Source organism: Orycteropus afer, unplaced genomic scaffold, assembly GCF_000298275.1.
Source record: "Orycteropus afer afer isolate SDZICR_OR568_19922 unplaced genomic scaffold, OryAfe1.0 scaffold01096, whole genome shotgun sequence".
NCBI classification, from domain to species: Eukaryota; Metazoa; Chordata; class Mammalia; order Tubulidentata; family Orycteropodidae; genus Orycteropus; species Orycteropus afer.
The window spans coordinates 7,434-13,359 of record NW_006922683.1 but is presented as its reverse complement, the minus strand read 5'-3'; the positions used below and the strand labels follow the sequence as shown (position 1 = coordinate 13,359).

Sequence of the window (5,926 nt, the reverse complement as noted above, 5' to 3'; positions counted from 1 at the left end):
GTGAGTTAAACATTTACCTCCAGTAGACACAAGCCCTGGAGAGAACAATCATGGGAGAAGGAAGGGCTGCTTATGCACAGGGAGACAGCTCAGGGCACAGGAGAGTATGGAGGGATGGTCACTGGGAAGAGGTAACTATGGGGAGGAAGTGGGAGGGGCACTGTAGCATTGTGGTAAACTGTGGTCAATGACACGAGACAAAATAAATGTGAACTGCTGTATGGAAAGTGAATTTGCTCTGTAAATCTTCCCCCAAATCACAATAAATAAATAAATAAAACGATATTGCTTATTGGTAATAAATAAATAAATTAAAAAAAAAAAGACCTGGCACAGAAACCTGGCTCAAAGAAGTTGGGGAGAAATCAACATGGAAGTGATAGCCAATGCCACCACTGCCACCGCCACCACCGCAGGATGAGCTGGGATCTACAATGCATATTGAAACTGTGGAAGATTATACCGAAATAAACTTGGGGAATTCTTCAAGATGTGCTTTTGCAGGACTCCAGGTTATATCTCATTTTTTAAATCCTTTCCATGGATCTGAATCCAAGAAATATTTGAATTCTATCCCTCCTGGTCAGTTCATGGATTCTTCCCTTGTTAAGAAATATTTGCACCAAATCCTACAAGGAATTGTGTTTTGTCACTATAGAAGAGTTCTTCACAGAAACTTACAACCTCAAAATCTATTGATTGATGACAAAGGGATAATTAAACTGGCTGATTTGGGGCTTGCCAGAGCTTTTGGAATACCTATTAGAGTTTATACACATGAGGTAGCAACTCTCTGGTATAGATATCCAGAAGTATTGCTGGGCTCAGCTCACTATTCCACTCCACTTGACATTTGGAGTACAGGCACCATATTTGCTGAATTAGCAACAAAGAAACCACTTTTTCATGGGGATTCAGAAATTGATCAACTCTTCAAGATTTTCAGAGCTTTGGGCACCCCCAATAATAGACTTCATACAGGACTATAAGAATATATTTCCCAAGTGGAAACCAGGAAGCCTAGCATTCCATGTCAAAATCTTGGATGAAAATGGCTTGGATTTGCTCTCAAAAATGTTAGTCTATGATCCTGCCAAACAAATTTATGGCAAAATGGCACTGAGTCAGCCATACTTTAATGATTTGAATAGTCAGATTAAGAATATGTACCTTTCTGACAAAAAGTTTCTGTGTGTTGTGTCAAGAACAGATAGTCATACTTTTACTTGTAACTAACTCTATTTTTGTCTTGTTTACTTATTTTGTTGTAAAACTCAAACTGTACTGCATCTTCTAATTTCAAAAGTGTAACTTAAATTACACTAATGTAAATGTTGCTCTCTATGAATTTAAATATAATCAGTATATGTGTGTAGATATAACTATCACAACCAGTTGTTACTGCAATAAAATTATAAATCTAAAAAAAATGATCTGGCACACAACGTTCTCATGCTGCTTTGCCAGTAACTGGGATTATTGCCTAGCTACAACCTCAGGGGAGGTCAATGTATAAATTAATATTTTCAAGATCTTGTTGTTCTTGCTATTAGGTATTGTTGAATCTGTTATGACTTGTAGCAGCTTATGTATAACAGAACGAAACTCTGCCCAGGCCTGCTCCATGCTCACAAATATTGCTATGTTTGAGCCCACTGTTGCAGCCACTGTGTCAATCCACCTTGTGCAGGGTACAACTCTTTTTCACTGACCCTCTACTTTACCAAGCATTATGTCCTTCTCCAGAGACTGTTCCCTCCTGATAACATGTTCAAAGTATGTGAGATGAAGTCTTGCCATCCTTGCTTCTAAAGAGCATTCTGGCTGTACTTCTTCTAAGACATATTTGTTCATTCTGCTGGCAGACCATGGTATATTCAATATTCTTCACTAACACCATAATTTGAATGCATTAATTCTTCTTCAGTCTTTCTTATTCAATGTCCAGCTTTTGTATGCATGTGAGGTGATTGAAAATACCATGGGTTGGATCAGACCTTTAGTTTAGGAAATATAAAAGCAATAAGCTTTGAGGCTATTGAATGGGACAGAGAAGGGAGAGATGAGAAAACATCCAGAATTTCATAGTAATTACAACTAATTACATTTTCTCAAATAATTTCATAAATATACTATAGTTAATAAAATTACATTTATATTTTACTGCCCAAATTCTTGGTGGAAAAAGGTCAAAATTTTAAATCATTGTTTTAAGGACAGTATGGTAGCTGAGAATTCTTAGAAATCCATTCTCTTCTGTCTTCTGGAATGCCCCCCATTCCACATCCACCATTATTCTTCAAAGAGGAGTCAGTTTGTTGAAGGCTTTTAGGAGCCAGCTAAGCACTCAGTACTCTGTTTATATCCTTTTATAGCAGGTATTCTTGAATATTACTGAACATTATAAACACCTGCTTTTCCCATTAGGAAGATGGGAACAATCTTGAGCACATATGTAGATGCAAATATCAACCCTGCCAATTATTACCTGTGTGAGTTTCAGCTAGTTTTACATAACTTCTCCAAGTACTGGTGCCCTCTTCTATAAAAGGAAAACATTATTTATCTCAGAGGGTTGTTGGAAAGATTGATGGGATAACATAGGAATCTCCTAGCACATTGACAGGCACAAATAAAAAAACCCACTACCATTGAGTTAATTCTGACTCTTAGTGATCCCCATTGGGTTTCCAAGACTGCAAATCTTTATGAAAGTATATTGCCTCATCTTCCTCCTGCATAGCAGCTGATGAGTTTGAAACACCAACTTTCTGTTTAGCAATCAAATGCCTTACCCACTACACCACCGGACCTCCTTGAGAGGGATAAATAGGCTGTTGAAAACTATTAGTGACCTCCCTCTTCCCCTTCTTTGAAGAAGGTGCTGAATTTATTTTTTCAATCCCCAGTGCAGGACTTGGCACATAGTGGGCATCAAATGTTTTCTAATTTGAATTGTAAAAAAAAAAACCAAGGTCACTTGGGGAGTGGTGTTAGACAAAGGTTTCATTTCAATGACATGGTGTAAAAGATGGGGAGCAGTAATATTTGCAGTATTAAACAAGAATCACGTCCAATTGACCAATTTCTATCTTACCAATTCAGTGCTACATCCTTATACATCATTTATTCATTCTTTTTTTTCACATTACATCACAGGCAAAAACCAAAAGGGAAGAACACACTCTGCATTTCTCAAGCTGAAAGAACTGAGGAAAAAATTTAAGTCTTGAATTGCAGTATCAAAAGATTCCATGGGCAATATGTTGAATGATGCAGGAAACATCAAAAGAAGATGGATGGAATACACAGAGTCATTATTCCAAAACTAATTTGTAGATGATCATCCATTTCAGGAGGTGGCATATGATCAGCAACAAATGGTATTAAAGGAAGAAGTCAAAGCTGCACTAAAGGAATTGGCAGAAAACAAGGCTCCAGGAATTGACGGAATGCCCAGTCAGATATTTCAACAAACAGTTGCTGCACTGAAGGCTTTCACTTGGCTATGCCAAGATATTTGGAAGACAGCTTCCTGGCCAACTGACTGGAAGAGATCTATATTTGTACCTATGTATGATAGTCGGAGCTGTGTGTCAACTTGACTGGACCACAATTCTGTGGTTTAAGCAATTGTGATGTGGGTTGTTCACATGATGGGATCAGATGTATATGTTGTGAGCAGCCAGTCTGTTGAAAGGGAGTTTCCCAAGGGGTGTGGCCTGCTTCCAGTATATTTATAGATATCCTGGGAAAAGAGACATTCTTCTGTGGATCAGGATCCTGTTGTGCTGCCTACAACTGTCTATGAGCAAACAATCTACCATTCGCTTGGAGATATTGGATTTGTCATTCCTTGGAGTCAAGAGCCAGTACTGCCTGCCAACCTTGAGCTCTTCAGCCCCTGCAGCAGTGTCAATCGGGAAAAGCCTCCCCCTTGATGTTTGATCCAAGAACTTGGTACTTGCCAACTTCTATAAATGTGTGAGCCATTTTCCTAAGATAAATTTCTCTTTTTTCTCTCTCTATATAAGCTTTCCTAGTTTTGCTTCTCTAGAGAACCCAGCCTGACACATTTGGTACCAGCAGTAGTTCTAGAGAGACAAAATCATAGGGATGGGCTTCCTAAATTGGTTCTCCAATTTGATTAATTGTAAAGGCACTGGTGACCTTGCCTCCATTAGTAAAGAGGGCCCTGCTAATCCATGGTGTAAGATGGTAACATTAATATGCAAAATAGCACCACCAATAGATCAAATATTGTGATCAGAAAAGCGAGATCAAATAGATTTTCACTTTTGAAAAGTGAGGATCTGGTTGATCGTATATTTGATACTTTTCTGCAATTTTGTCAGCATGAAGAATATAAGGAAGCTGGTTTGTTGGTCCTACTTACACTAGCCAAAGTGGTGAAAGAGCGAGATGAGTTCAGGGCTGCTGAGTCACAACTTAAGTGCAGCATAAAACACCTCAATGTTTCCAGTTGTGCTCTGAAAGAAAGCCGTATTTCTTCTAGTAACAGAGTTGATGTCGCCAAAAACCAAACCCAGAGTCTCATTGTAAGGGTGGCTGAATTACAACACCAATTAAATTGACAACACAGAATGGTGTATGAAGTTAAAGTGAGGGCATTGATTGGAAAAAAAAAATGGGATCCTGAAACTTGGAATAGGGGCATATGGGCAGATAGTCAAGAAGATTAGGATATGGATCCTGTAAATTCTGTCAAATCCCTTATTCTGAAAGGATTACTGTAAAACCATTATCCCCTCCACCTCAATTTGATGGGATTAACCCAACTGTTCCTGCTGGGTCATTGCCTAAGGAAGAGGCCATGGAAGACATTGCTGAAAGTTCTCCGGAACTTCCCCAACCACCCATTGTTGCTGTTAGACCTATAACTAAAGTTAAGTCCAAGCAAGCCCCCAAAGCTGAAACACAAGGTGTGACTGAGGAGGTGGTATGCTACACCTGAAAAGATCTACTTGATTTTGCTAACATGTACAGACAGAATCCTGGAGAATATATATGAGAATGGATACTGAGGGTGTGGAAAAATGGTGCAAGGAATGTAACATTGGTTCAGTCTGAGTTTATTGATTTAGGCCCACTAAGTACGGATTCTTCACTCAATGTTTCAGCTCAAGAGGTTAAGAAAGGATCTAATAGTTTATTTAGTTGGCTAACTGTAGCGTGGATTATGTGATGGCCTAACTTAAGTCAAATTGAAGTACCAGACCTGCCTTGGTATAATGTAGAAGAAGGTATCCAGAGGCTTAGGGAAATTGGCCTGTTAGAATGGATTTATCAGATTAGATCCCTAAAACCAGAAATGGAGAGTCCAGAAGACATGTCTTTTACCAGTACGGTGAAGAATAAATTTGTGAAGGGAGCCCCAGCATCCTTGAAGACTGCTGTGATTGCTATTTTATGTAAGCCAGATTTGACAGTGGAAACTTCCCTAATCGAAGACATTTAACTATGATGGGGCTGATTGGATCTTGTGGTAGTAGGGGCCAAGTGGTAGCAGTTAATTGACAAAGACAAGGTGGGCATTGTTACCATAATGGACAGCTGAGTCAAAACTGTAATCAGAATACTCTGACTCATGTGCAATTATGGGATTGGTTACTTAGTCATGGTTTTCCTAGTAGTGAAATAGATGGTAAACCTATTAAATATTTACTTGATCTGTATAGACAGAAGAATTCTAGGTCACGTGAACAGCAGCCTAGATAGAATCACCGGAATAAATTGTCACAGCCTCTCAATCAATGCTCAGACTTGAGTCAGTTTACAGACACACAACCCAAGAGGCTGGGTCCTTTGAGGAAGAACCCCACTACATTGCAAAAATTTATAATGTCAATCTTTCTCCCAGCCTTCCCCAAAGGGATCAGAGGCCTTTTATGAGAGTGACTGTTTA

General features: G+C 39.0%; 1 pseudogene; it reads left to right on the top strand.

Annotated features, from left to right (window-relative positions):
• LOC103212776 overlaps window positions 1–1,236 on the top strand; it is a 25,556-nt pseudogene extending 24,320 nt beyond the window's left edge.
• The last annotated feature ends 4,690 nt before the right edge of the window (window positions 1,237–5,926 follow it).